This window comes from Geotrypetes seraphini, chromosome 7, assembly GCF_902459505.1.
Source record: "Geotrypetes seraphini chromosome 7, aGeoSer1.1, whole genome shotgun sequence".
NCBI classification, from domain to species: Eukaryota; Metazoa; Chordata; class Amphibia; order Gymnophiona; family Dermophiidae; genus Geotrypetes; species Geotrypetes seraphini.
This window is the reverse complement of record NC_047090.1, coordinates 137,769,704-137,788,281: the sequence shown is the minus strand read 5'-3', so window position 1 is coordinate 137,788,281 and position 18,578 is coordinate 137,769,704.

Sequence of the window (18,578 nt, the reverse complement as noted above, 5' to 3'; positions counted from 1 at the left end):
TTGAAATTTAAAATTCCATCATGATGGTTTTCAATTCAGAGTAGTGAACTGCTCACCAAAAACAAATATGATCCCGAGAGAAAAGATGAAACAAGGAGATCACCTAAGAGGAAAGGGAGGTGAATATAGGATTATCAGATGTCTGGATTTACCCGGACATACCATATTTTTCGCTCCATAAGACGCACCGGACCAGAAGACACACTCTAGATTTAGAGTAGGAAAACCAGAAAAAAAAAAGATTCTGAACCAAATTGTATACTAATATATACCAGGCTCAGCGACCATCTCCCCTTCCCTGCCAGGCTGTTCATTTCATTTTTCATATTCACACAATACACAGAGCAGATATAAATTATCAAAACTGACACATTTTGATCACTAAATTGAAAATAAAATAATTTTTCCTACTTTTGTTGTCTGGTGATTTCATGAGTCTCCTTCCTTTCTTTCTTCCTTCCTTTCTTCACTCAGGCCCAAGAATTGTCCCTTTCTATTCTCTCCCTCCCATGTCCCAAGTTCGTGCCCCCTCCCACTCACTGCCTTCCAGCCTTTGTTCTTTGACCTCCCTCCCTCCCATGTCCCGAGTTCATGCCTCCTTGCCCTCACTGCCTTCCAGCCTTTGTCCTTCATACTCCCTGCTTTGCTGGAAACTGCCTTCCTCCATCCCTGCGCGCTGAAACCTGCCTACCCTCCGCCAATTCCTCCTCCTCTGGCCCCGGTCTGCCGCTGTTGCGCCGCAACTCAAAGAAGGGAAAGGCCAGCGTGCAGCGATTGCACGTCGCCGGCCCACAAGCCTTTGCCCAACGTCAGAACTGACATCAGTTCTGATGTCAGGAGATGGCTTGTGGGCCGGCGATGTACAATCGCTGCACGATGGCCCTTCCCTTCTTTGAGTTGCGGCTCAGCGGCAGCCAATAGGGAGCAGCAGCAGTGAGCAGGAGCAGCGGCGGCAGGCAGCAGTCCCAATGAGTGGGTCATTTTAAAAAGGTACACCGGGGTGGGTGGGGAGGGGAGGGGTTAAAAAAAAGTTACCTTCGTTTCATAAGACGCACTGAAATTTCCACCCAATTTTGGGTGGAAAAAAAGTGCGTCTTATGAAGTGAAAAATACGGTACCTCTTTTTAGAGGACTGTCCAGGCATCCGGATGGCTTTACAAAACCTGGCACTTTGTCCAGGTTTTGAAAAGCTACCAGCTTGGGACCATATTGGGAGGGCATCTGTGCAAATACGGATGCAACACAGTGACGTCATCCTGTCACATCTGCACATGCATAGATGCCCTCCCGACATGGCTCCGAAGATGAGAAGGGGTTGGGAGTGGGGCTGGAGTTGAACAGGGCGAGACTTGGGCGGAAGAGGTTGGGATTGGGTGGAACTGAGCGAGTCTGGGGGGCGAGGATTTTATGATTGTAAAATCTGGTACCCCTCTGGATTTTACAATCATAAAATCTGGCAACCCTAGGTGAGTAGCACAACATACCAAGCCTGTAAAAAATGTAAGCCACATACCCTTCATAGGTATGTGCCCACTGACCTATACACAACCATCAGATGAGAAAATAAAGGATAAAGTTCATGGATTTGATATACCACCTTGCTTTTTTACAATTTATGGCCCAGTATTCTGGAACTCACTTCTGGTAACTCTTTGTCTTCAATCCTCCTTAGATAAATTTAAATCAGAACTAAAGACTTTCGTATTTAAAGATGTGTATTCATAATAACATTTTACAAATGCCCAACTGTCTCCCTCTTCAAAGCAAATGTATGAAACAAGTGATGGCTTCCTCTTGTACTATCCCCTCCCCCAAACTATCCTATATTAAATTATACTTCTACCCCACCTCCCCTTACCTCCACTGTCATGCCTGTCTAAATGCTCACAATTTTCTAAACTTTTCTATATTTTAGTATTGTAAACAGCCTAGGAGGATCTTCCAATAGGCGGGATAGAAAGTAGAGGTCTGCACGGGAACTCCTGCCGTGATCCCCCTCAGGTCTACGGGACTCCCGAGGGGAACCTCCCAGGCTCAAGGGACTTCCATGGGGATGGAACTGGGATTCCCGAGGCCTGGAAAGAGAATTAGTAGAAGATAGACAAAAGCAGAAACTGGGACCAAGATGATGGAAATCCAAAATGTCCCACCAGCTACAGCAAGGAAGATGTTCATTTTGAGGGGGGCTAAGCTTAAAGCTTAAAGCCCCCTCTCATGGTTATACCACCAATTGTGTTTAGTACAAAATGAAGTACTTGCTGAGTTTGTTTTGGGGTTTCCAGTTCCGTTTTGGCACATTTTTCTTATGCAACCATTGTCCTGAAAAGTGCTTATCTCAATTCTGCTTTCAATGATTTTGATGCTATATTGCAGTGTATCACAAACTGTGCCTCCTGAGATTTGAAGTGTGCCATGGCATACAGGGCAGGAAGAGAGACGCCAGCGTCAGCTAACTTGGAACTGCCTGCCTTCTGCTGCCGATATGCTACTGGGACTCCTGCTTGCCTCTTCTTCTCTGATTTTAAGTGTGCCGCGGCACACAGGGACAGGAAGAGAGGCACCTGTGTCAGTTAACTTGCAACTTCCTGCCTTCTGCTGCGGCACACTTAAAATCAGAAAAGAAGAGGCAAGCAAGAGTCCCGGCAGCTTATCTCCCCACACCTGGACCAGCAGCGGCAGCTCAGTGTGATTTTAAATTTAAATCATCGATTTTAAATCATCGAAGTGGGCCAGCCTAGCAAAGGCCCCATGGCTACCTGAAGAAACTGAGTCTAAACTAATGCTAGCATTAGTTTAGACTCAGTTTCTTCAGGTAGCCATGGGGCCTTTGCTAGGCTGGCCCACTTCGATGATGCAAGGCGGGCCAGCCTAGCAAAAGCCCCGAGACTGCCTGATGAAACCGTGGCTAAACTAATCATAGCAGCAGCTGTGTGGCTACACAGTGCGCTGCCGCTAGCCTAGAGAGAGGAGAGGTATGCTGGACAGGGAAGGGAGAAGGGGTACTGCTGGGCAGGGGGGGAGGAAGGGAGAAATGGTGCTGCTGGACCTGGCAGAAAGGGAGGGAAAGGAAAGGTGCTACACACTGGAGGGGAGGGTGAGATGGTGCACTGGGAAAGAGCATGTTGGGTTGGGGTTGGAAAGAAGGGATGCCACTTGAGGGAAGAGGCAAGGACAGAGAGAGAAAGTGTGCAGGAGGCAGAATGTGTTGGACTCATGGAGAGGGCAAGATGGATGGGGAGGACAGAAATTAGGGAAGGAGAACTGTTACACTGGGGAAGAGGGAGAGGGCAGAGAGTGAAAAGTTGGACTCATGGAGGGAGAGAGAGATGTTGTTTGGTTGAGGGAAGGAGAACCAGAGAAGCATGCAGGAGGAAGAGAGAAAAAAATGTTGGACTGGTGGAAAGGGGGAGAAATGTTGGACTGGGAGGGGGGCAGAAAGGAGGAAGGGAAAAAGAAATGTTAAACTGTGGGGGAAGGAGGGAAGGAGAGAGATGTCAGACCATGGAGAGAGATGTCAGACCAAGGAGGGAAGGAGAGAGAGATAGGAAGGGAAGGGACGGTAAGACATGGAAAAGTAGATTTTGAGAAGAAAGCAGAAAAATGGAAAAATTGAATGTTAAGTTAATGCCAAATATGGATGCAAGGCAGAAAGTGAAGACGGAGAGAAAAACAATCAGTGTATAAGAAGGCACCGGAAACATAGTTATAAGCACAGAAAAATAAAGACATCATACAACAAAGGTAGGGACTTTATATCTACTGTGTATATTGTGTTTATATGAAAAATTAATGGAAAAAATTGCATTACAATTAGTAAGGTTGGATCTAGGGAAGAGCTTGGGTGGGTCTAGGGTGGAATTTGGGAGGTCTGTGGTTGGGGTACTCAGTTGATATTTGTTACACTTCCCTGCTAATCTAAAACTTAGGGCTCCTTTTACTAAGCTGCGCTAGCATTTTTAGCATGTGCTAAAGATTAGCGCGCGCTAACCCCATGCTACACAAAAAATATTAACGCCAGCTCTATGGAGGCGTTAGTGTGTAGCACGCGCTAAAACCACTAGCGCAGCTTAGTAAACGGAGCCCTACTGCCAGCTCTATGGAAGCGTTAGTGTGTAGCGTGCGCTAAAACTGCTAACGCAGCTTAGTAAAAGGAGCCCTTAGCCTTATATATTGGATCATTCAACCATGGGGAAGCTCAACACGGTTAACAATAAAATTAATAAAAAAAATACTAAAATACATGGAAATTAATTTTCATAGTGTTTAGCAAATAGATAAGTTTTCAAGGATTTACAAAAAGATTGAAAGGAACTAAGACACCTCAGAATCAAACGAAGATCATTCCATAATTGGGAGAATTTAAAAACCAAAGAAAGGCTGAAATTCTTAATTCCTTTAATTCCTTTCTTGGAAGGGAGGGAAAGTTTAAATTGTTGAGTACCTCTCGCATATGAAAATCTATAAACGTTCCATAGAAGAGGAACAAGAGGAATAAAAATACCATTTAAAAATTTTAAAATAGTATATATACATTTAAACTGAATTCTGAGATAAACTGGGAGCCAATGAAGGCTCAAAAGCAAGGGAGTCACATGGTCGAATTTGCTTTTTCCATAAATCAACTTTGCAGCAATATTCTGAATTAATTGTATTCTTTGAAGACAGATCCTTGTAATGCCAAGATAAATAGCATTACAATAATCTAGCTGAGAAAGTACAATTGATTGGACCAGAACAGAAAAGCGACGTTTATGAAAAAGAGATCTAACCTTCCTCAACATTCGTAAGTTGACAAAAACATTTCTTAAGCAGAGAGTTTACCTGTTCCTTAAAGGTAAGGGAAGAGTCAAAAGTATTCCCAAAATCTTGGTGGAGAACTCAATTTGTAAGGAGGCTCTAGAGTCCAGAAGTACAGTGGGACGGAGATAATCCAGTTTTGGACCTAACCACAAAATTTTGGCTGCATTTAGCTTCATCTGGACAGACATAACCCAGGCTTGAAGTTTGGAAATACAATGGTATATTTTAAAAGTTAAATATGTAATATTTAAATCAATTTCAATCAATATAAAGATATCATCCGCATAGGTAAAGACCGTTTCCCAAGCTGACAACTTATACAGAATTAGGGAAAGCGGAGAGTAGAGAATGACACGGGGAGCGATCCCCGCAGGGAGCCGCGGCGTGGCTGTGGTTTGGCTGCGGGTTATGGAGACTCCAAAGCCAAATCGCCGCAGACACGGGGACAAAAGTTTTCACCGCCCGCAAAAACGGTGAAAAGATTTGTCCCCGCAGGACAATGTACCCCCTTCTAGGAACCGCTATTTACCTGTGTTTCACCGTGTTCGTGACCGGGTGTTTGATGTCTCCGCCATGTTGTCTGTCTCCTCCAACTCTCGATCCAACTTGCACGTTGCAGCATTGACTCCGCCCCCCAATATACTGGCTCCTCATTTGTCAGATCAAAGTAGGGGACCAATCGCTACTGCCGCACATGATATTTAATAGCTTGTAGTGCAGCAGTAGCGATTGTGATTTCGGAGCCGAGCAGAGGATTTGGATTTCGCAGCTTCTTGAAAACCTGAAAACTTCGTCGGTTACAAGCTGAGGTAAGGAAAGGAATGTTTGTGTAAAAAAAAAAAACCCAGCTCCGTGCTGAGGTCTGCCTGAGCTACTCTTTCCAATAGCATACACATTCTCATGCTGAAATTTTCATTTGCTCTGATGCAGGTAAGATTATTTGCTTTTAGGGTCTCTTTTACTAAGCCACATTAGAGGTTTCTAGTAGGACCAGCTCCGTGCTGAAGTCTGGCTGGGCTACTCTTGCAGCACTGAGCTGGTTCTTTTTTTTTAATCAGAGTGCAAAGCGAATAAGATTATTTTATTTCCAACCCCTTTGCATGTAAGACTGTGTAGTTTTATGTCTGTGCATTGCTAGCCCCAGGGGTGGTGGAAGATTAGTGATTGAAAAATTTAAAGAATGTTTCCTTTATACGTAAATAAAGAAAAGTATATAAAATCGTACCCGTTTGAGGCTTTTATGTATGCAGCGGTGACGGTGACGGGGCGGTGAATGGGGTTGCAGTGGCGGTGACGGGGCGGTGAATGGGGTGGCAGTGGCGGTGACGGGGTGGTGAAGGGAATGGCGGTGACGGGGCGGTGCAGAGGATGGTGAGACAGGGACGGGGCGGTGACGGGGACCAATTTTTTCACCGTGTCATTCTCTAGCGGAGAGCCCTGGGGAACCCCACAAGGAGGCTGTGAGGAGTTCAAAATATTGCCATCAATATTGACTGAATAAGAACGAGACAATAAAAATGTAGAGAATCAAACAAGGACAACCTGATTAAGTCCGATATCTGAAAGTAATTGAAGCAGAATATCATGATGCACTACATCAAACGCTGCAGACAAATCGAACTGGAGCAAAATTGAGTATTTATTTTGTAGTTGTAATTGTTGAATTTTAGAAAGATCCATGTTGAAAAGGTTGAAGTAGTGAAAATTTCCCCAGATAATTGGTGAGTTGACCAGCTACAATTGATTCTAGCAACTTTGTCAACAATGGTATATTAGCAATTGGTCGATAATGAGAAGGGATAGTAGGATCTAGATCTGATATTTTCAGGAGGGGAAGAAGTGTTATTGCATAAAGTATCAATTTTCCAATGGATTTCCTACTGGCATTTCAGGGCCTGTCTGGAGGGTCTCTGCGCATGCAGGAGGAAGAGTGAAATTTACCGTGCCAAGGAGTGAGGCTGAATAGCAAAGAATGAGATTTTTCAGAGGGTACATTCAGGGTATAAATCTAGAATGATTTAAATGTAGTATTGCTTTGCAAATGAATCAAGGCAGTATTAAATGATATTGGCTTTTATTTGAAGCCTCTGAAAGAATACAGACAAAGTAGGAAGCAGTTTGGATACATTTTTTTGAGCTGAAAATTATCTTCTACCAAGTAGTTAAAAAGTTATACATCATTTTCAGAGCACATGTACTTGTAGTAAAGGGAAAAGACAGGGCAAGGGGAAGCAGAAGACAGGAAAGTGTGCTCAGATTTATTCCCACTGATTTTGGGCAGACTGGATGGGCCATTTGGCTTTTATCTGCCTTCATGTTTCTATGGTTGGATCACTTGGTTTACTTCTCTAAGGCTTGCTTCTCACGAAAACATCTAATGAGTGAGAAATAGGGTTGAAAGAGTGTGAAAGTGAGAAAGCTTTCAAATGAGTGTGGCAAACTTCTAATGCATAAGACTTGGCAGCAGACATTAAAAGGAAAATAAGGTGAAAGTTTTATGGAATGCTACCATAAGAGTTCATGGTGGGAGGTTCACAAAGCACAGTTACTTACCGTAACAGGTGTTATCCAGGGACAGCAGGCAGATATTCTCACATGTGGGTGACGTCATCCACGGAGCCCCGATGCGGACAGCTTTTCAAGTAAACTTGATTGAAGATTTCAAGTTTGCTAGTGTTGCACCACGCATGTGTGTGCCTTCCTGATCCACTAGAGGGCGCATCCCCTCCTCATGGTCTTCAGTTTAGATAGCTAGCAAAGAAGCCAACCTTGGGGAGGCGGGCGGGTTGTGAGAATATCTGCCTGCTGTCCCTGGATAACACCTGTTACGATAAGTAACTGTGCTTTATCCCAGGACAAGCAGGCAGCATATTCTCACATGTGGGTGACCTCCAAGCTAACCAAAAAGGGACGGAGGGAAGTTGGCAATTCAAGAAAACAGATTGCGCAAAACCGACTGGCCAAACCGGCCGTCGCTCCTGGACAGAGTATCCAGACAGTAGTGGGAGGTGAAAGAATGAACCGAAGACCAAGTGGCAGCCTTGCATATCTCCTCGATAGGCGCTGACCTGAGGAAAGCTACAGAAGCCGCCATCGCTCAGACTCTATGTCCCGGGACTCGACCATGCAGTGCGAGACCAGCCTGAGCGTAGCAAACCAGCAGCCAACCAGTTGGACGAGGTGCGCTGGGAAACAGGGCGTCCCACCCGAGTAGGGTCGAAGGACAAAAACAATTGAGGAACCGTCCGATGAGACTGAGTGCGTTGAAGATAAAAAGCCAACACCCTCTTACAGTCAATTGTATGAAGCGCCACCACGCCAGGATGAGAGTGGGGCTTCGGAAAAAAGACCGGAAGAACAATGGAACGATTGAGATGAAAGTCTGAAACCTTCTTGGGCAAGAACTTGTAATGAGTACGCAGGACCACTGCGTCCTGATAAAATACAGCAGAAGACGGGTCCGCAACCAGAGGTTGCAGCTCACGGACTCTACGAACAGACGTGAGACCAACCAGGAATACCACCCGCCAGGTGAAACAGATCAAAAGAGCGTTATCAATGGGTTCAAACGGAGGTTTAACCAATTGAGCCAGGACCACCCTAAGATCCCAAACCACCGGAGGGGGCTTGAGCGGAGGATGAACATTGAAGAGACCCTTCAGAAAGCGGGAAACCGTCGGATGGACGGATTCCCATCCAGCGGCCAAGGAAAGGCAGCAATCGCACAGAGGTGGACTCGGATAGATGTCGATTTGAGACCAGACCGAGACAAGTGGAACAGAAAATCCAGCACTGAAGGGAAGGAGGCAGAGAGTGGATCCATGCAGTGCTCAGCACACCACGCAGCAAATCAGGAGCATTTCTGGGAAAAGCATTGCCGAGTGGAGCCCATACGAGAAGCCTTGAGAATATCCCCACCGACTGAGAGAAACAGAAGGAGGGAGGCACGTTGCGAGGAACCAAGCTGATAAGTGTAGAGACTGCAGATTGGGAGGCAACAGAAACCTCAACACTGAGACAGCAGAGAAGGGAACATAGGTAGAAGCAGAGGCTCCCTGACACGCTGAAGGAGCAGGGAGAACCACAGCTGTCAGGGCCACAGAGGAGCCAGCAAGATCATGGTGGCACAGCCCGACAGGAGGTGCATCAAAGATCTGAGAATCAGAGTAAAGGGAGGGAACGCATAGAGGAACCTGCCCATCCAATCGAGAAGGAAAGCATCCACCTCGATGCAAACCCGGGAGAACATCCTCGAGCAATATCGAGGCAACCAGTGAGTGAGGGGCGAAGCGAACAGAACTACCTGTGGGGTTCCCCACCGAACAACCACATGCCGCAGAGTCTGAGAATGGAGCGACCATTCATGCGGCCGAGAAGGGCGACTCAACGTGTCCACCAGACAATGCTGCTCGCCCCGGAAATACACCGCCCGAAGAAATAAGTAGTGGTGTAACGCCCCCTGCCAATGACGAAGGGCTCTCCTGCAAAGTAACAGGGAACCTGTACACCCTGGCTTGGTCACAGAATACATCGCCACCGGAATGTCGGGATGCACCAGGACCCCGCAATCTTGCAACCAATAACGAAAATCCACCCAGGCATTATAAATGGCCCGGAGCTCCAGCAGATTGATGCGGCTGCGACGGCCCGCACCCGACCAAAGACCCTGAGTCCGAAGGCCGTCAAGGTGCACCCCTAAGCCTATGCCGAGGAGTCCATCGGCAGAACCTTCTGATGCGGGGATACGAAGAGGTGGCCCACCAACGAAACAAGCGTGTCAAGGAGGAAGGCACCACAATGTGCTTGGAAGCGGGATCCCGATCCTGCCACCACTGAGATGCTCGGGTCCAGCGGGGAACACGAAGATGAAACCAGGTGAACATCGGGACATGAACCGTGGAGACCCATGATCCCCAAAAGGATCAGCATCAGCTCGGCCGAGGCCGAAGACTGCGGAGACACCAGCTGACTCAAGCGCAGACAGGCGGCCTGCCGAGACAGAAAAGACCGGAGGCGGACCGAGGACAGAGGGGCCACCTTCCGGCATAAACAAACAAGGGCCACCCCCTGAGGCCGAGACAAGAAGGAGCGCAGACAAACTGGGTCCAGGTCCGCCCCGACGGACTCCCGAGACTGGGGCGGGCAGAGTCTGAACCACTCCCGGACTAGAACTAGTGCAGGTCACGAAGGGCCTGGACCAGACGCAGATGGGAGGATGGGAATGCCCAACCGACAGAAGCGAGGCTATACTCCCGGTGCGTAGACATGGAGACACCCCTCCCGAAGGGAGGGGAGGAATCCCAGAAGGAGAGCAGCCCGGAGGCTATGCGAGAATAGTCAAAAAGACGGCCAGGAGTCGCCGAAGCCGGCGACTGGACCATAACCCGGCGCTGCTGCAGCTATTGCGGCTGCTGCGAAGGAGGCCGAGAACACAAAAAAGGTATCCGGAGGGCCCCTCCGGAGAAGGAGTCCAAACCACCAAGGCAGACGGGATTCAGCTGAAGGCGTCCCGATAGGCGAAGGACCGGTCGCGTTCTGAGAGGCGGTTAGTGGCCACCGCAAGAGAGGCCTCAAGAAGCGCAGAACTCACGCAAGTAAAAGTGGCGAGACGATCCTGGAGGTTCGGATCCTCAGCCACACTCTGCGCCAAGAGAGATAACGCATGGTAGGAGCAATAGAGCCGGAGCAGGGAGAGAGTCTCCTCCAGGCAACCAAACTCCATACTACAAGATTCCGTCACGGCTGCCCAGAATGAACCGAAGAGAAAGCGGGGAACCCTTTCGAACAGGAGCCGGAGACGCCGAGGCACAGAGCCCCAGACGACGTCGAGACACTAAGCCCCCGTCGATAACGGGGCGCAAACCCGCAGTCGACGCCGAGGCCCAAAGCCTCAGCCACTGCCGAGATATAAAGCCCCCAGCGACGTTGCAGCACCAAGCCACAGTCGACATCGAGACACAAGGCCACCGCCAACCAAAGGGCAAAGCCCCAAGCGACGTCAAGTCACAAAGCTCCAGTTGACGGCGAGACACGAAGCCTCGGCAATGACGAGGCACAGATCTCCAGCCGACAATGAGGCCCCCAGCCTCAGTCGAGGCACAAGCCTCAGGCGCCGTCAAAGCACAAGCATCAAGTGACGCAGAGCACACGGCCGCAGCCGACGTCGAAGGTACAAAGCATCCGTCGACGTCGAGACACCCAGCCTCAGTCAACATCGAGACACCAAGCCCCAGTCGACATCGAGGCAGAAAGTCAAAGCACAAAGCCTTAGATGACGTCAAGGCACCAAGCCGCCTCCTACGTCGAGGCACAGGGCCTCAGGCGGCGGTGAGGCACCAAGCCACAGTCGATGTCGAGGCACCAAGCCGCAGTCGACGTCGAGGCACCAAGCCGCAGTCGACGTCGAAGGTACAAAGCATCCGTCGACGTCGAGACACCCAGCCTCAGTCAACATCGAGACACCAAGCCCCAGTCGACATCGAGGCAGAAAGTCGAAGCACAAAGCCTTAGACGACGTCAAGGCACCAAGCCGCCTCCTACGTCGAGGCACAGGGCCTCAGGCGGCGGTGAGGCACCAAGCCACAGTCGACGTCGAGGTACGAAGCCCCAGTCGACGACGAGGCACGAAGCCCCAGTCGACGGCGAGGCACGAAGCCCCAGTCGACGGCGAGGCACGAAGCCCCAGTCGACGGCGAGGCACGAAGCCTCAGTCGACTTCGAGGCACGAAGCCCCAGTCGACGTCGAGGCACGAAGCCCCAGTCGGCGTCGAGGCACGAAGCCTCAGTCGACGTCGAGGCACGAAGCCTCAGTCGACGTCGAGGCACGAAGCCTCAGTTGACGTCGAGGCACGAAGCCTCAGTCGACGTCGAGGCACGAAGCTCCAGTCGACGTCAAGGCACGAAGCTCCAGTCGACGTCAAGGCACATCGAGGTTCAGAAGTCGGCACCGTACCAATGAAACTGGTAATAAAGGTGCAGCAGTGCGCTCCATAAAGGGCAACCTCGAGATGAGTATTCCCATGAAAGGAGGCACGCTTCGAAGGTCTCGTAGAGGCGGGCATGACTGCACTCGATGCCTGGAATGCCTGAGACTCAGCCGGTGGCATTACCGAGGTAACGCAGCTAGAAGAACAGAAAGAAAGAAAGAAGACTTACCGGGGATCGAAGCTACTCAGTCCGATTCCAACGAAGGAAAAATGGTCCTGGCCATCCTGCTCACACGAGGTGAGCCCAGAGAGAGGCCAGGGAAGAAGAAAATACAGCTGCAGCCAAATGAGGCCTAGCCGCATGGCTGAGGCCCAAGAAGGGCCTGCCAGTGGAACCAGCAGAAACACAATAAAAAAGTCCTTTTTTTTTTTGAAACAAAGAAATACACGATCAATCAACAAACGCACAGCGACTCCTTAACAAAATAAAGAAGCCGCGGTGCTAGAAAGGCACTTATAAGAACGCAAAGAAGAGAGACAGGGCTTTCTGGCTCCGCGGAAAACTAAGAACTGAAGACCATGAGGAGGGGATGCGCCCTCTAGTGGATCAGGAAGGCACACACATGCGTGGTGCAGCACTAGCAAACTTGAAATCTTCAATCAAGTTTGCTTGAAAAGCTGTCCGCATCGGGGCTCCGTGGATGACGTCACCCACATGTGAGAATATGCTGCCTGCTTGTCCTGGGATAATGCCTTGTGCCATGTATGCTGACCATTTTTTCCCCATTGAAAAAAGATTTGAAAAAAAAAAACTTAAGTGCATCTGAGTCTAAGCCAATTCCTCAATTTCTGATGGAACCCATTTGTCTTAGTCTGATACAATTTAGAAGCAATGTAACATGACTTACCAAAAGCTGACTCTGCTGAAATGATCAGCTATATAAGTGCACAGGGCTGTTGCAAACAATTAGCATGCTAATCTTAAAATTAAAAAAATCCCTTTATGTTGACAATAGCTTTTTAGTGAGTTAAAGATTTTCTCTTTCTCAAGTAGCTCTCTGGATTTCTTATCAGTAAATTGATCTCTGATAGAGCTCAATAATACAAGGTAGAAATTGTTTAATTTAAATGGTAGCTTTCCCTCTAAAGCACAGGTGTCAAAGTTCCTCCTCAAGAGCCGCAATCCAGTCGGGTTTTTAGGCTTTCCCCAATGAATATGCATGAGATCTATTAGCATATAATGCAAGCAGTGCATGCAAATAGATCTCATCCATATTCATTGGGAAAATTCTGAAAGCTCAACTGGATTGCGGCCCTCGAGGAGGGACTTTGATACCCCTGCTCTAAAGACTATAGAGAACCACATAACTCTGCTAAATGATATCTGACCTTGGTTTTCAAGGTGAAATATACACTGAGTGTGAATCTGACTTCATACCATCCAGCTTGTACTTTATGCTCCTCTTTCAAAGATATTTTTACAAAGAGGCCTTCAGTGTACCGTGATGCTGATTGTGACAGTGACAGACATGATGACATAATGAAATATGATTATGTACATGATTATGCTTATGTTCGTGTTTTTATTTTTATAGGTACTTTAACTTTTAAGCTCTAGATCTTTCCTATTCAATTTCTTGTTGTTTTTGGAGATTATCTCCTGTTTCGTAAATCGTTTAGACTTGGTATGTCCAAAATTTTACGATTAATCAAAAATTTAATCAACATAAACATACAAATCTCTTCAATTAGAGAGCCACAGAAGACAACGGCAGTGATCTTGATCAAGTCCAAGGCAAGATTGGGTACTGGATACAGATATGATCCTGTTGCACTGGGGACACTTCCTAAAGCCAATGTGAACATATTTTGGAACATGTTTGGAAAAATAGCTGCAGTGAAATCAGCAACTCAATGATGAAAAATACCTGACCAGGTGCCCCATACCTACTGAGCCCAAGAGGGGGTAATGGAAAAAAAGGAAACTCAGAAAGCCTGAAAAATCTAACTAAAGTGGCTACTAGGGGGGGGGGGAAGAAAGACCCCATACGACAGCAACAGGACTTAAGCAATTAAAAAAATGGAATTAGTGGCAGAAAATTCCTCAAGTGAGGGATTCCTCAATAGTCCAAATAGACCCATGCTGACAGGGAACACCAGAAGACTACGACTGTTATGATTTATGGAAGAACAGCAGCTGGCTAGGTCCTGAGCAACACTGGCAGGTGGAAAGTTGTGTACACATGCATAGTGAACTCTCTCAAAAGTTTTTTTGAAGCTGAAGGGTTGTTCCTCTAAAGCACACGTGTCAAACACAAGGCTCGCAGGCTAAATCTGGCCCGCCTGGTCATTTTATGCGGCCAACAGTGACTGTGCGCCTGACACTACACTGTAGTGAAACCCTCTCCAGGAACCTCCTTGAGTCTCGACTCCCCCACCTACCACCTCCCCGCTGCTGAAATTTAAAATCTTTGGGTAGCTGACGGCAAAATGAAGCCAGCCTCCCGCCATTGGCCTGCCCTGGAAGTGTTCTTTCTGCAGCGTCCTGCCTACGCGGGAAGAGGAAGTGCTGGAGAAAGAACACTTCTGGGGCAGGCTGAGAGCAAGAGGATGGCTTCGTTGTGCTGTCGGCTGCCCAAAGATTTTAAATTTCAGTGGTGGGGAAGTGGTAGGTGGGGATGTCAGGAACTGGTGACAGGTCGTACCATGGGATCCAGCTGAGAGGAAAGGGTTGGGGTTGAGAATGAAGGAAGGACATGCTGCACCTGAAACGAAAGCAACTTATTCACATAATAACATCTATATAGTAAAGTGGAGGACCTTTTTCAAAAAGGACATCTAAGTCCAATTTGGAAGCTTCCCACTAAATGACCAAAGTCAGAAGCACAGAAACTTCCATTTTCAAAAGTCGAACTGCTAGATGTCCACAACTTATTTTTTTGTGTGAAAATAACCAAGTTGGACGTCTAGCCAACCCTTAGGATGCCTAACTTTTTAACCCATTTGCAACCACAGAACCGTCCAAGTTGAAAACATCCAAATCCAGACAATTTGAACAGAGGAGTGGCCATCATTGTGATGGAATGGCCATACAGACATGCCAACAGAGCAGTGGGATACCTTAGAGGGTACTACTGTGAACTTCACATAAAGGGTGCCAGAAGTACATCTCACAATAGCCCCCTTTATAATTTATGGCGAGCCCCCCAAAACTCTCCCAAAACCTACTGTCTACTACCCCAACAGCCCTTATGGCTGCAGGTGGTGCCTATATGTTATGTTAATCAGGTTTTCTATTCTACCTTTACCTATTTAGTTCAAGGTCAGATTGCATTACAAGAGGTTGGGTCATTTACCCAGGAAGTTACAATGGACATTCAATAGGGTTGCTAATACTGGTATATTAATACAACTATTAATACAGTTAGGTCATAGTTACAAATACATAGTTACAAGTACAAGTCAGTCATTGTTGGCTCATCGTTATGTCTTAGGGGTTGCATTAGGCTGTTTAGAAATGGGTTTTTACAGTTACCATTTCAGTTACTTCAGGGTTGGCTCCCTGTCTTGGTACAGAAATGCTTTTAAAAGCTTTCTGAATCTGAGATAGTGGTCACAGGATCGTAGTGTAAGTGGTAATTGGTTCCAGCATTTTGCTAATTGATATTGGATGGATAAGGCAATTTGCCTATAGCAATGTAGTAGGATGGGTTTTGGTGGCCTCAACACTTTCCACCATAAAGGTTAGAGGGACTTATGGGCCTAGGACCTCCTCTCTATCGTTCACTTCCCCACTCACCAGTTTACTAAAGATACCCGCTTGATGCTCTACTAGGCTTTCCCATACTAAGTACTGCTGTTCTCGAAAAAGGTATGCATTCTTGAATTCAGTGTTTGGGGGGTGATCAGTGACTAGTGGGGGAGTGTAGGGGATCATACCTTCATGTAACTAGTGGTCATCTAGTCAGTATGGGTAACTTTATTGCATTAAATGCTTCTAAAACAGGTATAGCTCTGAATGTGTAAGTTCCATGCAGTATACTGGCATAAGTTGACATCTACATGCTTTAACCATGACCATGTGCAAGGCTGCTGTAAATGCTTGTACCTATCTACTATCAATTGTGCTTCTGACATTCTAAAAAATTAGTGCATACGTGCTTGAAACACCCTTGCCCCGCCCATGCCTCTTGCAGATTTGTGCTACAGAATTTAGGTGCCTAAATGCAGTTATGCAAATTAGTTCCAATTACTACCAATTAACTGCAGTTATTACCAATAACACAAAGCAACAAAATTTTTTTTTTCAGAATCATCTGACAATACAGCACATTTTTCTAAATCAGTTTTTCACGCTGATTTCAGATCTGTTATTAGTTTTTTTTCAGTCACGTAAACTTTTAAAGTTATGACTAATGTTAGTAGTTTATAGCGTTTTAGCATATAGGGTTTTAAGAATTGCAGCATCAACTTAAAGAAATGTTGCAGTATCTTCAGTCCAAAGTTAAATAAGCACACAGCATAGCATAATTTTAATGGACTGTGCCACTTAGTAACCAATACTTCTTCAAAAATGCTTAGAATATGATTTCTTTTTGTAAGTTGTGCACAACATCTAGCAGTTGTCGGCCATCATACTTTCACTCCAGAAACCTTGGTAGCGATGCTCCATTAACTGAATGTCTTGGTGAAAACGTTCTCCTTGCTTGTCACTCACCATACCAAGATTTTCTGGAAAAAAGTCAAGATGTGAGTGCAAAAAGTGTATTTTTAATGACATGTGATAGTCAAGTTTCTGATGAGTCAAGGAGATTCTGAACTCCTTCCTTGTATGAAGGTGACTTATGGTTGCCCAGAAAGTTTTCCACTAACCACTTGAATGCCTCCCAAGCTTCAAGCTCAGCTGCTGAGAGTGATTGCTTAAAATCTTCATCCTGCATAACGCACTTGATCTGTGGGCCTATAAATATCCCTTCCTTCAGTTTTGCAGTACTGATTTTTGGAAATTTATTAATAAAATATTGAAAACCAGATGAGTTTGCTTTATGCTTGGCCTTTACCAGGTTCTTCATCAACCCCAGCTTAATATGAAGAGGTGGAAGAAATATTTTATGAGGATCCACCATTGGCATAAATTTCATACTGCTTGTCCCTGGGTTATAGGTATCCCTCAGCTGCCAGACTTGCTTGACATAATTTCAGTTGTAGATTTGCTATCCCACAAGTACAGGAAATGGCAGTATTTAGTGAATTCTCCTTGCATTCCCATTAGCATGCCAATGACCTTAAGATGTTCCACAGGCGTGTTTGCTTCTAGTAAATTCTTTATATTCTCATAAGACTCTTTTAGATGAACAGAATAGGCAATTGGTATACTACTTGGTTTGGAATTTCCGTTGTGCAGTAACATTGCCTTCAAGCTTCTCTGTGAAGAATCAATGAAGAGACGCCATTCACCTTGACAATGCACTTGTGACAAACTGTTGAAGAGCCGGTTGATGTCATGACAAAAGCACAATGAGCCATTTACAGTGAAGAATGTAAATAATAATAACTTTATTCTTTTATACCGCCATAACCAAAAGTTCTAAATGGTTTACACTAAAAAGAGCTGGACAATCAGTGAAATACAATAATACAGTAAAAAATACAAATATTCCTTTTTCTGTAATGAGTTATAGTAGCATCTTTTGCAAGCACCCTTTTGCTTAAGCCTTGAAGCAAGAAGTTCTGCTTTTTCTTTTGAAAGATTTAGATCACAAATAAGATCATTAAGCTCAGCTTTCTGCATAGGCCCCAGAATATCTATTGTAGTTTACAGTATAGAGGGAAGTAGAACTTCTAGCACAGGAGTGCCCAAATGGTCGATCACGATCGACCAGTAGATCGCAAAGGCAACGCGAGCTGATAGCGTTGCCTTTGCGATCTTTTTCTCCCTGCTGTTTCCCCAAGCCAGGCCCACAAGACTTCACCTCTGACGTCAATTCTGACATCAGAGAGGAAGTTCTGGGCCAGCCAATTGCTGCCTGGCTGGCCTGGAACTTCCTCCCCGACGTTAGAATTGACGTCGGAGGTGAAGTCTTGTGGGCCCGGCGCTTGTATACAGCAGGCTTGGCTCGGGAAAGCAGCAGGGAGAAATCGGTGTGGTGGCTTAGGGGTGGGGGTAGGGAAAGAATCGGGGAAGTGGAGAAATCGGCACGATGGCTTGGGGGAGAGAGAAAGAAAGACAGGCAGGTAGGGTTAGAGAGAAAGAAAGGCAGAAATAAAGAGGGGGCAGGGGGAGAGAGAGAAAGAAAGAAATATTGGCTTTACAGAAGAAGGAAGTGCAACCAGAGACTCATGAAATCACCAGACAAAAAGGCAGGAAAAATTATTTTATTTTCAATTTAGTGATCAAAATGTGTCAGTTTTGAGAATTTATATCTGCTATCTATATTTTGCACTATGGCTCCCTTTTACTAAACTACAATAGCGGTTTTTAGCGCAGGGAGCCTATGAGCAGTGAGAGCAGCGCAGTGCATTCAGCGCAGCTTCCTGTGGTAAAAAACGCTATTGCGGTTTAGTAAAAGGGAAGGGGGATATATTTGTCTATTTTTGTATGGTTGTTACTGAGGTGACATTGCATATTTTAAAGTCATCTGCCTTGACCTCTGAACCCCCCCTCCAAATACAAATGATAATTAACATTTTCTCTGCTGTAGTGTGCTTTGCGTTTTTTAAAATTTTATTGTTGGTAGATCATTTTGATTTGGTAATTTTTAAAGTAGCTCGCAAGCCAAAAAAGTGTGGACACCCCTGTTCTAGCATAAATGTTACACTCCCAGTACAAAGTAAAAACATCCAAAAATAAGA